Source organism: Medicago sativa, chromosome 3 (genome assembly GCF_051527215.1).
Source record: "Medicago sativa cultivar Bolivia chromosome 3, Bolivia_mono, whole genome shotgun sequence".
Taxonomy (NCBI): Eukaryota; Viridiplantae; Streptophyta; class Magnoliopsida; order Fabales; family Fabaceae; genus Medicago; species Medicago sativa.
In genome coordinates, this window is record NC_140751.1 from 54,385,289 (window position 1) to 54,402,192 (window position 16,904).

General features: G+C 33.3%; 2 pseudogenes; one reads left to right on the forward strand and one right to left on the reverse strand.

Moving 5' to 3' along the window:
• The first annotated feature begins 5,114 nt into the window (after positions 1-5,114).
• Positions 5,115-7,677, forward strand: LOC146938397 (putative xyloglucan endotransglucosylase/hydrolase protein 30; annotated as a pseudogene).
• A 29-nt stretch (positions 7,678-7,706) lies between these two features.
• Positions 7,707-8,869, reverse strand: LOC146938398 (putative xyloglucan endotransglucosylase/hydrolase protein 30 pseudogene; annotated as a pseudogene).
• Positions 8,870-16,904: the final 8,035 nt, after the last annotated feature.

Genomic DNA, 16,904 nt, shown 5'->3' on the forward strand with positions numbered 1-16,904 from the left:
TTCAATAGAAAGTTTGACATCAACGGAAGCTTCAACAATTTTTTGTTTTGCATCAACAACATTATCAACTATTTTCAATCATAACTTGCAATAATAACAAAAAATTGAAAAAATAAATACCATCAATAATTATTTCAATCATACAATGCAAGAATATGAAAAATAAATAAAAATATTATAAACTCAACGACACTTAACTGCCGTTGGCACCATTGACACTTAATTGTTGTTGGCTCCAACATTAACTAAGTGTCGTTACGGGCATGTCATGAATTTGCAACTGAAGAAAATTTGCACAATTGAAACGGGTTAAAAGATGCATCGCATTTTTTTTGACGTCAAATGAGTGTAGAAACTTTCTAGCAATCCTTCTTCAAAGATTATTTCAATCATACAATGCATGAATATGAAAAATAAATAAAAATATTATAAACTCAACGACACTTAACTGTCGTTGGCACCATTGACACTTAATTGTTGTTGGCTCCAACGTTAATTAAGTGTCGTTACGGGCATGTCATGAATTTGCAACTGAAGAAAATTTGCACAATTTAAACCGGTTAAATGATGCATCACATTTTTTTTGACGTCAAATGAGTATAGAAACTTTCTAGCAATCCTTCTTCAAAGATTTGAGAGCAAAATTTTGCACAAAAAAATTGAAATTTGGGGTTTTTGGGTGGAAGGGGAAAAAGTTGGCGAATGAATAGTTAGGTGGAAAATACTTACTTTACACATGAAAAATGCCAGGCACTACAGTTCACTGCTGCCGACACTCAACGAACGGCAACTATATACCGTTGAGTAGCAAATGACAGTTAACTGTCACGAGGTATTTTGGTTTTTTAGGGTGTCTTGGAGAAAAATTGGAAGCAGAAAGAGCAATTTTCGAAAACAATAGAGGTGAATCGGTTTAGCCCATGTAGTTTTTTCTTGAGAAAATTGCTCTTTTGACAATGAATACTTCCAATTGACACAAGTAAATGACGCTTTTATCCCCAGCGGTAGTTAACTACCGCTGGTTAAAGCGCCGGCAGTTAACACCCGCTGGATTCCAGCGGCAGTTAACTGCCGCTCACACCAGTTACAGAACCAGTTTAGTCAGCACTTGGTGTTTCCCAGGAAATGTGTCCTGTTTTACCTGTAATTTCAAACGGCAATTCCGGAGGAAATCAAACCGAAACAACAACATCCAGCAATCATAAACATCAACATTTCATAGTTTATCAATTATTCGGTTACATTACACCAAACCGATAATGCGTTAACGTTTAACAATTGTTTGAAATTCATCAAATTTTCCACATTATGCAAAACATTACACGTAATGTACATTAATTACTAAGAAATGCGAAACTCAAATATATTGATATACATATAAATAGTTAAAGGTTAGTTACATATCACCCAAAAAATTCGGATTAGACCAAGGCAAATCATGTTGCTTTTCGGGTTAACCGGAGGCCGTCCTCTAAGTGGGAAAAAAGTCTCGGAGATGTAGTCTTTCCATGTAGTCATCGCTAACACCGGCCTATTGTAACATGATGCAACGATGTGTCCCATATCTGGCAATGTCAACCATTTATTGAAACCAAGCTAGGCTTAGGAACCGGAACCGGAGAAATGTCAATGTGAGCACCTTTTCTTTTAGTTTGTGAAGATTTTTTCCGTGGTGAAGATTGACTTTCCGGATGTTGAGAATCAATAGTCTCCCACGAAGATGGGATCCTACTACGCGTGGTTTTGATTTTTTTGGGAGCTCCTTTGGTTGCCACCTTTCTTGGAGGTGGTAACAACAATGTGGTCTCCGGAAACGCTAACAACCGCAAAGCCTCTTTGATTTCCAGTTTCATTTGGAACGGAACTCTTTGGAGACGTTCTTGGATACCACGCCACTCCTCCGCGACCGAAAACAAATCTTCATTACTTTGTTCTTCACCCGTGTACAACTTATGCCAATGTGGGTGTATCTCATCCAATCGAATGGGCATGTTGTGACGGATTTTCATAGCAATGAAGCATGAACAAGGTAGACCATACGACGTCCTTTGAACACAACCACAAGTTTTCTTCTCAATGCACAAGGTTTTCCTAGCACACTCTTCTTCCACAAAAATAAAGTTCATGGCTTGTCTAGACACGTGACCCCCCAACCCAGAGTACAAAGTGACATCTTTGTACCTATGTTCCAAGACCATAACACTCCTACCAAACGATGATTGTATCTCCCCAAATTGGTTTGCCAACATCTCATCTATTTTTTGCCAACAAGTACCCAAATCACCCTTGGAGGTGGACAAATATTCCTTCACCACACCATGAGCTCCTTCAACTCTATTTTAGTCCTACACCCAAGATGTAACACAAGGTCCGTCCATGCCCTCACTAGTTTGTCCTTAAAAGGGTTCAATATGGTTTCTTGAACATAGTGAAGAAAGTTTGGATGATCCTTATAAGCATCTTGGAATTCCACTAGATTACCCGCATATAACTCTTGAGTAGGAGATTCAACCAATTTTTTCCATGCATCAAATATGGTATCAACCAACTTACTATGCTTCTCCTCGTCGACAATCTTATTTTGCTCATCCACCACAACAACATTTTGTTTAACTTTGCAATCGGTGATGATTCTTGATCTAACATTTTTGCCAACATGGAAATAACAAAGTATTGCACTACTACCGGGGAGAACATTTTTTACGGCATTCATCATACTCGTGTCCCTGTCGGTCACTACCATCTTAGGCATATCACTATTTGGTCCAAGAAGTTTAAGCAACATTTGCAAAGCCCAAGTAAAGTTATGCTCCTTCTCCGAAGTCATAAATGCAAAACCAACCGAATATGTCAAATAGGTTGAGGTGACTCCAACTATATCAAACAATGGCATCCTATACAAGTTGGTTTTGTACGTGGAATCCATTATCAAAACAGTAGGAAAATTGTTAAACAACTTTACCGAAGTTGGATGAGTCCAAAATATGTCTTGAACGGTTTGACTTTCCTTTTTTTCTCTTACGTAATAAACATATCCATTCTCTTCCAACTTTGTGATTAGATATTGCATCTCCGTCAAGTCACCCCTTTTTGCCTTTTTGAATTTATGACGTTCATTGTAGACTTGCTTGATATTTGTCATGGACTCTTTCCTTTTATTCCTCAAATTTGTCAAAATATTTTTTGGTTTCACCGAAGAATCGTTCAAGTCATGTACAATCTTTTTTTCGTCCTTTGTTAATCTTCCGGCAAGAAGGTGCCCTGCTACATACGGCACCATCTCATGGTTGTGAACGCCATTAAGAATAGCCAATTTCCAAGCATTGTCTTCCCTAACGACATATCCACGCACCTTGAACAAACACCCACATTTTCTTGATCTCATTCCTTCATGCTTCACTTTTGTCTTCGGTACTTTGTGCTCGCCGCTCCGTTCACAAACCAACTCCAACATAGCATTTCTTCCTTCACAAGATCTTCTAATGATAACCGTAAATCCAGCCCTATTTGCTTGTCGACGGACCCAACCGAGCAATTCATCTTTATCTTTCCATGTGTCTTGGGTTGAAAAGAAATGAGCCGTGTCCACTTCGTTGTCACGAAGTTTCCACACATCGGAATTGACGCTTGAAGCCTCAACTTTAACGAAAACTTCAACCTTAATGGAATCGACAACTCTAGGTTTTCGATCACCCGGATCATCACCCGCATTCTCAACATTATCTATAAATAAACAACATACAATTACTAAACTAATTAATAAACATGTATCTAATATCAAATAATAACATAAACAAACCAAAATTACAAAAGAAAAAAAAATTGTGGAAAAAAAAAATTGGCAGTAGCTACTGCCACTTAGAAAATTGAAAATTTTCTAAGTCTCCAGCGGCAGTTAACAGCAGCTCACTCCCAACAGTAGTTAACTGCCGCTCAAACGCGTGACAGTACAAAAAAAAACCAGAAAAATCAATTAAATGTAATGGATTTTAACGTTGTAATACATGTTCTTTGATGCATTTTGTGTGTAGAAACGTCTTAGCAATCGATCAGCAATGATTTGGAGGCATGATTTTGACACAAAAATTTTGAAATGAGTTTTTTTTTGGGTATGGTTTTGGAATGAGAAAGGTGATGAATGAATAGGTGAGGTAGGGGTTTGCTGGTTTTGGGGGGACAGAAATCAGCGGTAGTTAACAACTGCTGGATCCCAGCGGCAGTTAACTGTCGGCGGATCTTCCAGCGGTAGTTAACTACCGCCAGGGGCATTAAGGTCATTTACTTGTGTCAATTGGAAGTATTCTTTGTCAAAAAAGCAATTTTCTTTTCTTGAAAGGAGGTTAGGCCCATGTAGTTGGAAAATGAGAGAAAATAAATAAATATGCATCCCTCAAAAAAAAAAAATGCATGATTAAGACCTAGTTGCAAAATACCTGAGAACAGTAACGTGTGTGCAAAGGTTTAATCTCCACCGAAAAAGAATTAGCCGCAATAGAGTAGACAAGAAATTAGGGTTTCAGTAGGGAAGCAAACTCTCTTATTTTTGCTACAAATGGAGCAAAGGGTTTTTTTTTTTTTTTCCTCTCGGTAAAGCGTTGAGTTTAAGGTATGTTTTAATTCATGTTTATGAGTGCTAATTATATGCAATTCCTATTGCTTTTGATCTCCACTTAGGGTTTTTGCTACCAACTCTCATACACTTTTCTGACGGAAAAAAAATCTTCCTTCACACTTTAAATTCATATTCATTTACTCCCAAACCCTTTCTTTCTGATTTTGGAAGAAATTTTAACAAAATTCCGATATTTGCTTTCTAAACCCTAACTCCATTGACAATTCAGATATTGTTATGTTAGACACCTTCAATTGGTTTGAATAGAAAAACATTTAGCCTCGTGTTTTCAGTAAATTATGTAGAGAATTACAAACACTACTATGTAAGATTTCAAAGAGACCATGTTTAAAAACTAGATTAAATGAGACCATGTTTAAAAACTAGATTAAATTTTTGTGTAATTTTGCGAGTTAGTTTTGGTCTGCTGATGTGCTTCAGCCTTCAGAGTGCAATTATGGGGTGGTGGCTATGAAGCACGGATACGGTCCAAATTCTGGGTATGGCTTATGCTTGGATTGGTATATAATGAAATTCATTATGTTGTTAAAAACATAAATTGTTGTAATTTTTTTTCTTTTAAGTTTTTCTTTTATTTAAATTAATTAATTTACAACTTTATCCTTAATCCAATCAAATAACTGTGATTTTTTATTTCAATCTTATGATACTAAAATGCAGAGATTAAGAGTACACATGGAATTAGAGGATACAAGAGAGAGCAGAAAAACACCTCAGAAAAAAAGAGTGAAGTGGTTAGTTTTGAGAGTGTAAGTACACTCTCAAAACTAACCAGATTTTTTAGAGAGAACCACTGAATAGTAGCTGGATTGAGCCAAGGTGGAAGTAAGTACCAGTTTTTTTTTTTTTTTTAAAGGAAGTAAGTACCAGTTATTTTACTCATTAGTTTTGTTGAAAATAAAGTTGTTTGGAAAAAAAAAAAGTCTTTTATATAGAAATCTTATATTTAATTGATGTTTAATTGATGTTTTTTTTATGAATAGGTTCTGGATTCAAATCCATCGACATGTACACCAGTGGAGTTTTTAACATCGAGATAAAATTACCATCAAATTATGTTGCTGGTGGTGTTTGTGTCACGTTCTATGTAAGTACACAGTTTAATGTTTATGTTTTTTTAGTGTGTTTATGAATTTTACTTCAAACAAATATTTAATTAAAATATATTGAAATATTAATTGGTGTGACCTCCAATTTATATATCAAATTTTTCAAAAAGAAACTGAACATTGCATTACTCTAAACATTAAAAAAAATATTGGGAGGATATTTGTTGTGGTTGTTGTTAAAGACCACAAGCATCGATGTCTTCGATATAAGAAGACATGATGAACAGAGTAATATAGCTAGAAACCACCATCGACGGTTCCAAACAAACTTGTTTGAAAATGGAACTAGTGGTCATCAAGAGCCTTATGATCTTTGGTTCGACCCAACCAAAAAATATCATAGATATAGTATTATTTGGACGAAAACAAATATTATGTAAGTGTTTTCTCTCTCTTCTTTTTATGTTGATACGTAAGTGTGTCTCTATTACCACATTCATTCATACATCATAATTAAATGAATATTTCAATTGTCGACCATAATTAAGTACATGAATATTTCAATTGTCGACCATAATTAAGTACAACTGAAAATTATAATCCAAACAATACATGTTAGTACACAATTACATGTTAGTAAACAATACATTATTAGTACACAATTTAATGTTTTATGATTTTTTTTAGTGTGTTTATGAATATTACTTCAATCAAATATTTAATTAAAATATATTGAAATATTAATTGGTGTGACCTCCAATTTATATATCAGATTTTTCAAAAAGAAACTGAACATTGCATTACTCTAAACATTAAAAAAAATATTGGGGGGATATTTGTTGTGGTTGTTGTTAAAGACCACAAGCATCGATGTCTTCGATATAAGAAGACATGATGAACAGAGTAATATAGCTAGAAACCACCATCGACGGTTCCAAACAAACTTGTTTGAAAATGGAACTAGGGTCATCAAGAGCCTTATGATCTTTGGTTCGACCCAAACAAAAAATATCATAGATATAGTATTATTTGGACGAAAACAAATATTATGTAAGTGTTTTCTCTCTCTTCTTTTTATGTTGATACGTAAGTGTGTCTCTATTTCCACATTCATTCATACATCATAATTAAATGAATATTTCAATTGTCGACCATAATTAAGTACAAATGAAAATTATAATCCAAACAATACATGTTAGCTAGGATCCTATCTTTGCAGAAGAACTTTATTACAAAAAGAAAAGATACATTTTTTATTAAAAAAAACAAATATAAATAAATATTGTAGTGACTAGATAAATAAAAATTAATTAGTACATACACCATAAAGAAAAGAAAATTAATCAGTTCATACACGAAGAAGAAAATCGTGCAGTGAATATTTTAATATATATATATATATATATAGGTGGCGAAAAATTTACTTTATTTCACGGGAATATTGTAGACTTATATTACTATTCATATATTTTGCTAAAAACAATTGTTCATTAATATTGTATTTATCACATGTTTGATGAATTATTGTAGATTTTACGTTGAAGAAATTTCAATTACATGAGTGTTAGTAATTACTCATCCAAGCCGATGTACTCTATCATATGGGATGCATCAAATTGGGCCACACGCGAAGGAAATTACAAAGTGGACTATAATTTACGGTCTTTTTGTAGCTATATTCAAGAATCTAGTCCTCAGGGGTTGCACTTTTGATCTAGTTCAAGTTTGAGATGTTGTAATTTGCTCAGAAAATCTTAAAGTTCAAGATTATGCCATTATGAACCCCTTGCGCCGCCTCAATGCCAACATTTCATGTCTTATTCATATTGTTATCTTTCACACAGGTACCTTGTTCCATCACCGTAGTGTGTTATTATTTCGAAAGAGAAACAAATGTTTAATGAGAAAGGAAAGTTAAGATATGGTTGAAGTCTTCGTGGACATTCTAGGCAGAGAGGTCGTGCTTCAACTCGAATTGGTGATATGATATATTGATTTGAGCACCCATTAATATACTCATCAAATCAAAACATCATATCATCGATTGAAGTTGAAGCATGACCTCTCAGCCTAGAATTTCGACAATGTCTTCGACCATTTTTTAACTTTCCATTCTCGTTAAACATTTGTTTCTCTTTTGCAATAATAAAACACACTCCGGTGGTGGAATATGGCACCTATGTGTATGATAACAATATGAATAAGACATAAAATGTTAGCGGAATTTTTGCATTTTGAGGCGCCACAAGGTGTTCATAATGGCGTAATCTTGAGCTTTAAGATTTTCTGAGCAAAATTCATCATCTGGAACTTGAATTGGATCAAAAGTAACCCTTGAGGACTAGATTCTTGTATGTAGCTACAATAGGATCGTAATTATAATCCACTTTGGAATTTCCTTCGAGTGTGGCCAAATTTGATGCATTAGCATACAAGTACATTGGCTTGGATGGATAATTACTTTCCATTTGCTCATTTTGTAACACTTTTCAAATTGGAATTTTATCAACATAAAATCTACGATAATTCATCAAACTTGAGATAAATACACTATCATGAACAGTTTTTTTAACAAAACATATGGTAAGTAGAAAATATAAGTTTACAATATTCCCGTGAAAAAAAAGTAAATCTTTTGACAGCTATAAATTTATTAAATTATACACTTCATGGTTTTCTTTATGGTGAATGAACTAATTAATTTTAATTAATTTAGTCACAGCAATATTTATATTTCTCTAGTTTTATTTTGAATAAAAATAGGTATCTTTTCCTTTTGTAAAAAGAGTTCTACTGCATACAAAAAATTTCTACTTATATCAATGTTAATTGCACTTGGACAAATATAGGATCCTAACTAAAATGTATTGTGTGGATTATAATTTTTGGTTGGACTTAATTATGGTCGACAAATAAAATATACATTTAATTATAATGTATGAATGATTTGTAATAATAGAGACACTTACATATCGAGAGAGGGGGAGAGAGAGAGAACTGTTACATAAATTTGTTTATGTCCAAAGAATACTATATCTATGATATTCTTTGGTTCGGTCGAATTAGAGATCGTAACACCCGTCACAACCATGGGTTCCATTTCCAAAAAAAATTGTTTGGAATGCTTTTCCGCTATATTACCAAGGAATTCGAAATCTAGTTCATCCTGCCTTTCTAACAAAAACATCAATCCTTGTGGTTTGTAACAACAAAATCCCCCCCCCCCCATGCGTGGAGATGGCGGCGTAGGTTATTAGCGTGGGAGGAGGAGTTGGAGAGGGAACTCATGGTATTACTTCAGAATGTGATTTTGTAGGTTGACAAAATTGATCGTTGGATATGGATTCTGGAACCTTCTCATGTTTTTTCAGTTCGAAGTGCTTATAAGTACTTGACTCATCAGCCTTCTATTGCTCCTACGGTGGATGTGTCATCCCTTTGGCATAAGGATGTCCCTCTGAAGGTTGTTCTGTGTGCTTGGCGGTTGTTTCATGATAGGCTGCCCGCAAAGGATAACCTTCATCGTCGAGGAGTTATTGGTAATGATTCCTGATTGTGTGTTAGGGAGTGCGGTTCTATGGAAACTTCAGCTCATTTATTCTTACATTGTAATCATTTTGGTTCTGTTTGGTATCATATTTATTGTTGGATTGACATTTCCTTTGTTGTGCCTTTTCATGTGGCGGACCATTTTCACCAATTTGGCGCTGCTGGGGGTGTTTCCAAGAGGCGTCGGTCAATTCTTCATGTAATTTGGTTTGCAACTGTGTGTGAAATTTGGAAAGCAAAGGAATAACAGGTTATTTAATGGAACATAATGTCCAATTGTGCAAGTGGTATATAAGATTAAGTCCCTCGCTTTTATGTGGTTGAAGGTGAAAGTTTCTAATCTTTCCCTCAATTATCATGGCTGGTGGCTTAGTCCGTTTACATTGTTGGGCATAGGTTGATAGTTATTTCTTTGCTTCTTGCAGTTTTTTGTTGTTTTTGCTTGTAAATATTGTTCAGACTAGGAAGGACTTCGTGATTTGGTAATATATTTCATTTTAGCCTCTTTAAAAAAAAATTCCCCCCCTCCCTCCTCCAAAAAAAAAAAAAAGTTAATTATGCTTAAAGTAATAATGCAATGATCAGTTTCTTTTTGAAAACTCATATATATAAATTGGAGGTCACGCCGATTAATATTTCATTGTATTTTAATTAGGGTTTAATATGTGATTCGTCCCTGCAAATGGGGTTCACTTAAAATTTCGTCCCTGCAATCGCTAATCCTTTTTTTTTGCCCCTGCAAAGTTTAATCAGTTAAAAATTCGTCCCTTGACCCAGTTAATGACTGCCACGTCATCAAAATTACCATAATGGCATGGGAATTGACCAAAATACCCCTGGGCTAATTTTTTTTTCTTTTTTTTCAAAATTTTGAAAATTCTTTTTTAAATTAAAGAAATCTGAAAAAATAATTAAAAGTCAAAAAAAAATTCGGAAAAAAACTGTTAAAATTAAAACTGAAAAATTTTCGGGAAAAAATCGTAAAAAATATTCGGGAAAAAACTGAATTTTTTTTTTGAAGGAAAAAAAAAATAAGCCAGGGGTATTTTCGTCAATTCTCATGCCAGTTTGTTAATTTTATGACGTGGCAGTCATTAACTGGGTCAAGGGACGAATTTTTAACTGATTAATCTTTGCAGGGGCAAAAAAAAAAGGATTAGTGATTGCAGGGACGAAATTTTAAGCGAGCCCTATATGCAGGGACGAATCACATATTTAACCCTTTTAATTAAACACTTGATTGAAGTAATATTCATAAACACGCTAAAAAATCATAAACATTAAGTTGTGTACTAACATAAAATGTGCACAAACACTAGCAGAAACATAATTTGATGGTAATTTTATCTGTGTGCATCCACTGCTGTACATGTTGATAGATTTGAATCCAGAACCTATTCATAAAAAAAAAAAAAAAAAAAACCTTCATACGAGAGAGAGAGAGAGAGAGTTTTTGCATGTTTATAGTTAATATATTAATTTAACTTACGAGTGTTTATGAAGAATCAGTTTTATAGAGTTTCCATCAACCGATGAAACAATGTTTTTCCTTTCCCCAAAGATAAGTAAACCCATCGTGAAATGGTATGGTGGCTAGTTCGAAAGTTGCATTGGTAAAACTAAAGCGAAGAAATAAAGAATAAAAAGAGAATAAGAAATAAGTTTTTGTGAAACGATCATGATAATTTACTAACTTTTTTCTACTCAAGAACTCTCCTCTTGTTGTGGTCTATGTATGAGTTCTTACATGATTTGATAAATTGTGTCGTAAGTGCTATAACAAATGGTTTCAACCTTGATTAAGCATGACCAAAGTAGTCCATAATGCTCTTAAAAAATCTGGTTATGATAAATCAACATCTCATAATTATATTTAAGGATAAACCCAAATATGAAAGGGTTTGCAAAGTTGATGAGAATATTCATGATGCTGATGACAAAGCTTTTGAGGACATCAAAACATTTGCTGATTCTTTGTGCTACATAAAGCATTTGGTTATTCGTAAAGTGAAGTCTTTCTAGTTAAGTTTGCAAATATTGTATTAAGGATGCAATGATTTTAATTTTAAAGCTACCAGTTTATGTAGAAACTTTCAACAATTAATTGTTTGTTTCTCTAGCATAATTAGTTTTTGGAGGGAACATCATTTTCATCGGAAACAAAATTTTGATTTCACTGAGATCTTTTCTCTTGTGGTCAAGCCAGATACTCTTAGAATTGTCCTTACTCTATATATAACCCAAAATTGAACATCACACAACAAAATATTAAGATTGTACTTTAAAATGGAATGCTTGAAGAAAATCGCTAAGAGGTTTACACGCAACAACCACTTGGTTTTGAGTCATCTGATAAACATCGTGTATACAAGCTTAACAAAGCTATATATAGGCTAAAACAAGCCGATAGGGCATGGTTTGATATACTTAATGGTGAACTCAAAGGTTTTGGGTGTGTTCCTTGTAAGTTTGAACCTAGCCTAATTTCATGGTGTTCAAGAAAACAAATATTGATTGCATGTTCAAGTACAAAAGAAGAATACAGAAGCTTAGCAAACACTGCATAAGATGTTTATAGCGACAATCTAAGTACAGTATCCCTATCACATAACCCAATGATGCAAGCAAAAAAGAAACACGTGGAATTTGACATCTTCTTTCTTAGAGAGAAAGTCATCCATAAGATCTTGGTAGTCCATCACATCCTTGCTTTGGATCAATATGTTGACTTGTTTACCAAGCCTCTCATATTCTTTCCGCTGAGAGACAAGCATAGAGTTTTTTACAAGGCAACTTAGAGTCACCTTGGTCTTCAGCATTAAGAAAGTGATTGAAAACGAACTATCAAGAGAAAAATTAAGAGGTTGAATAGTAAGATTTTGGGAGGTGTTGTTGTTTAGGGGAATGAGGCTGAAGAAGATGAAGGATATTGAGTTTAAGGGAAGATAGTTTTGTTCATGTGTTGAATTTGAAGCATTTTTTTAGAAATAATTAAGGGTGGTGCTAACTTTGTGCATTCAACTAATCAAAAGTAAAAAAATTAAATTCAAATGGATTAATTATAACAAAATATTTATACTTACAACTCATTAACTTGTATCTTAAGAGTACAAGTTAATATTACCCTAATTTTAATTGATGACTTGATGTGATGATTATCTGAGAAATTTAAAAGAGATGGGATGGAGGACTTTTTTTTTTTTGAAAAAATGTATTAATTAATAAATTGTAGGATAAAAAAATGCCACGTGTTTAAAAAAATTGACTCCATTTACTACATCATCATTTTGTGATGGATAAATGCCACAAATGACTAAAAGTGCAAGAATCATAAATTGTTGGAATAAAAACAATTACATTTTTTGAGCGAATAATAAATTTAACGGTAGTGAATTGACAATCAAAAACAACTTTACACAGACAATCAATAAAAACATTTAGAATTGCAATATAAATTAAAAACGTTGATTGATGTGGTAATTTTAAATATTTTGATTTAGAACGTGTTTCTTTTTATAGGGAATAAAATAAAGGATGTTAATGGGGTGGAAAGAGGAGTACTTGCACCTCGCCCCTTCCACCCAGACGGCTGCCCTCCGCGGTTCCTATTCTTGTCCTTGGAATCTTCCTCTCTATTTTTTCTCACGGATATCAATCAACATAAATTAATTTTATTTTTATTATTTTCAACTAGCAAAAAGATGGGCATTCACGTACCCGTCTTTCTTCTCTTTTTATTGTACTAATGTTTTAAAATTATGAACGATGATTTATATGAAATTTTAATTTTGATTAAAAGTAGAAATATAATTGTTTTTTACTTTCAAATTATAACAAATCAAACTAATCATGATTATCTATTTCAATGAAACCAACAATATAACAAAAATATATAATCTAAACTCTTATTTTTTTAATGACACCAACAACAATCTTTATTACAAAAAAAGTTGTTTAAGGGTATAATTGGGATAATGAAAAAAAATAAATATATATACATTCATTTAGTTTTTTACACTTTTTAAATGATAAATGAAAAAAACTTAACATTTGTGTTTGTTATATTTTTATTTTAATATTTAAATTTATTCTTATCTATTTTTTTTTTTGCTAGGCAAAAAATATAGGGCTTTATTCTTATCTATTTGTTACATGTGTTATTTGTATTGAAAATTGAGGGTGTTTTAGGAAGGAAAAATTCAACTCAAAAGTGCTGAAAGAGATAGTTTTCTTTTATATATAATATAGATTAGATTGTGGTGTAAAAACATTTAATATTTATTCATAAAATAAAATATGAAAGCATTGTTATGAAACATCACATAAAAGAAATGTAAATGCATATTATAAAAATAGATAAATAAATATAACATAAAATTGCATATCGCCTAAACAAAATTTGCATATGCATCTTTAGGGAAAGTGGTGTTGGAGGATGTTGGTTGAGAATGATGGGTTGTGGAATCGAGTGTTAAAGGCTAGATACGACGAGGAAGGGGCGGTTGAAGGAGGGAGGGAGACACGGCTCCTTGTGGTGGATGACTTTGTGTAATATCTGTGGAGGGGTGGGGACGGGAGTGGGGACTTGGTTTGAGGACAACACTCGTCGGATAGTTGGTGATGGAAGAAATACTTTGTTTTGGATGAATAATTGGGTTGACAGAGTTCTTTACGGACCAAATTCCGTCGGCTTTTTGATTTAGTTGTGCATAGAGAGTGTTTGGTGGCTGATATGGCGGTGTTAGGTTGGGAGGAGGGCGGGGGTGCGTGGGTGTGGTGGAGAGGACTTTTGGTGGGGAGGAGGAGTGCGTGAGGAAGTGTTCTGCTTTATTACAAAACTTGTTTTGCAGGAACATGTTAATGATATATGGAAGTTGTTACTTGAACCTACTCAAGGCTATTCAGTGTGTGGAACATACCTTTTTATAACGGCATTTGATGAATTCTTAGATAGGGGCCGCATTCACAATATGTGGCTTAAGCTCGTTCCTTCAAAGATATATGTTTTCGCTTGGCGCTTGCTTTGCAATAGAATTCCTACAAAAAATAATCTGTTGCGATGAGGAGTACTTCAACATAATGATATCATGTGTGTCGGAGGATGTTGTTGTTCCGAAACGGCGGATCACCTTTTCCTAGCCTGCGACATATTTGGCAGCACGTGGAATTTTTTGTGGTGTTGGCTCGACATTGATTTCGTTCCTTTAGGTGTGATTGGGGAACATTTCGCTTAGTTTACTCAGTTGGCGGGAATGCCGCGATCTTCTCATTCATTCTTCAAGGTAATTTGGCTTACTTGTGTTTGGGTAATATGGAAGAAAAAAAAAGAAACAACCGCATCTTCAAAAATGTGGCTTCTGATCCAGGTCCCTCGTGGATAAAGTTAAGCTGAATTCGTTTATGTGGTTGAAAACAAATCAGCCATCTTTTGTTTTTTGTTACCACGACTGGTGTCAGCACCCGCTTCTTTGTACAAGTGTATCTATGTAATCTAATTATTTTTTCGTTTTTCTGGTACTTTCTAGCAAGGCACGAATTGTGACATTGTAAATTGTTAGATGCTTCACATTCAGCACTCTTTGTGCGGGGTGAACCACTTTTGGTTTATTATTAAATTCCATTTTGACTTGTTCAATTTTTTTTTCATATGCATCATATCATTTTTTTTTTTTACGTTTATCATATCATATATAATACATTGGGTAAATTGTTCATGGATGTGATCTCCGCAAGGCGGGAGTTATGATATTTGTTCTCAGTACCTCTTTGAGATTTTATCTCCCATCTCAATCTTCAAATTGGAAAATTGCCGATTCACGGGTCCTCAAGTGGTTCTTGCAAAGAATCTACACACGAATGTAAATCGATACCTCTATATTAAGGCTATGTTTGGCAAGGCCAAAAAGCTAGTTTATAGCTTATAACGGATAGCTTATAAACTCCTCTGGCAAAAAAACATTATTAACGGTGTTGGCTCGACATTGATTTCATTCCTTTAGGTGTGATTGGGGAACATTTCGCTTAGTTTACTCAGTTGGCGGGAATGCCGCGATCTTCTCATTCATTCTTCAAGGTAATTTGGCTTACTTGTGTTTGGGTAATATGGAAGAAAAAAAAAGAAACAACCGCATCTTCAAAAATGTGGCTTCTGATCCAGGTCCTTCGTGGATAAAGTTAAGCTGAATTCGTTTATGTGGTTGAAAACAAATCAGCCATCTTTTGTTTTTTGTTACCACGACTGGTGTCAGCACCCGCTTCTTTGTACAAGTGTATCTATGTAATCTAATTATTTTTTCGTTTTTCTGGTACTTTCTGGCAAGGCACGAATTGTGACATTGTAAATTGTTAGATGCTTCACATTCAGCACTCTTTGTGCGGGGTGAACCACTTTTGGTTTATTATTAAATTCCATTTTGACTTGTTCAATTTTTTTTTCATATGCATCATATCATTTTTTTTTTTACGTTTATCATATCATATATAATACATTGGGTAAATTGTTCATGGATGTGATCTCCGCAAGGCGGGAGTTATGATATTTGTTCTCAGTACCTCTTTAGATTTTATCTCCCATCTCAATCTTCAAATTGGAAAATTGCCGATTCACGGGTCCTCAAGTGGTTCTTGCAAAGAATCTACACACGAATGTAAATCGATACCTTTATATTAAGGCTCTGTTTGGCAAGGCCAAGAAGCTAGTTTATAGCTTATAACGGATAGCTTATAAACTCCTCTGGCAAAAAAACATTATTAATTCTCTTTATAAAAGGATATTGTTCTCTTATCAAAAGAGCTGCTATAGGTAAATTAACACTCCATATTTAATTCTCTTTATAAAAACACTATTAGTTTTAGGGTTAAATATGTTTTTCGTCCCTATAAATATACCAACTTTTTGTTTCAGTCCCTCTAAAATTTTCAATCACTACTTTTGGTCCCTATTTTTAATTTAATTTTTATAATTTTTAATGAAATTGTGCAGATTTGTAAAATATTCTTAAAAAAATACCAAAAAAATATTAGAATTTTTTAACAAAACACAAATTAAATATGAATTTTTAACCATAAAACATATAAAAATTCATATTAAATTCATGTTTTGTTAAAAAATTCTAACTTTTTCTGGGAGAGATTCCTATTATATTATGAATTTTTCTGCAAAATTTTATTCAAAAATCTGAATTCTAGATATGAGTTTACTTTAAAGGAGTGACCAAAAGTGAAGATGGAAAATTTTTGAGGGACTAAAAGTTGAAGAAATTTTTAGAGGGACTAAAACGAAAAGTTGACATATTTATAAAGACCAAAAACATATTTAACCCTTAATTTTTCTATTGATTTGTTAAAAATTAGTACTTACTCCGTCCTAAATTATAAGAAAAAAAATAATTTCATACTTATTAAGAAAACTAAAACATTGTAGTTTATAACATAGTTTCTCGTGTTATCTTTGAAATCAGTTTTATAGGAAGATGTAAAAACAATTTTCATTGGTGATACGTTATAGAAAAAATGAAAGGGAGAGCAAATTGAACTCAATTTGCATTTAATTTTCCTTTAGAAAAGTTGATTTTTTGAAATAACATAATTAAATATTATCAAAGTTGGTCTTTTTATCTATAATTTGTGATAAAGAAAATGAGTTTTTATTTTTTATTTTTTATAATTTGAGA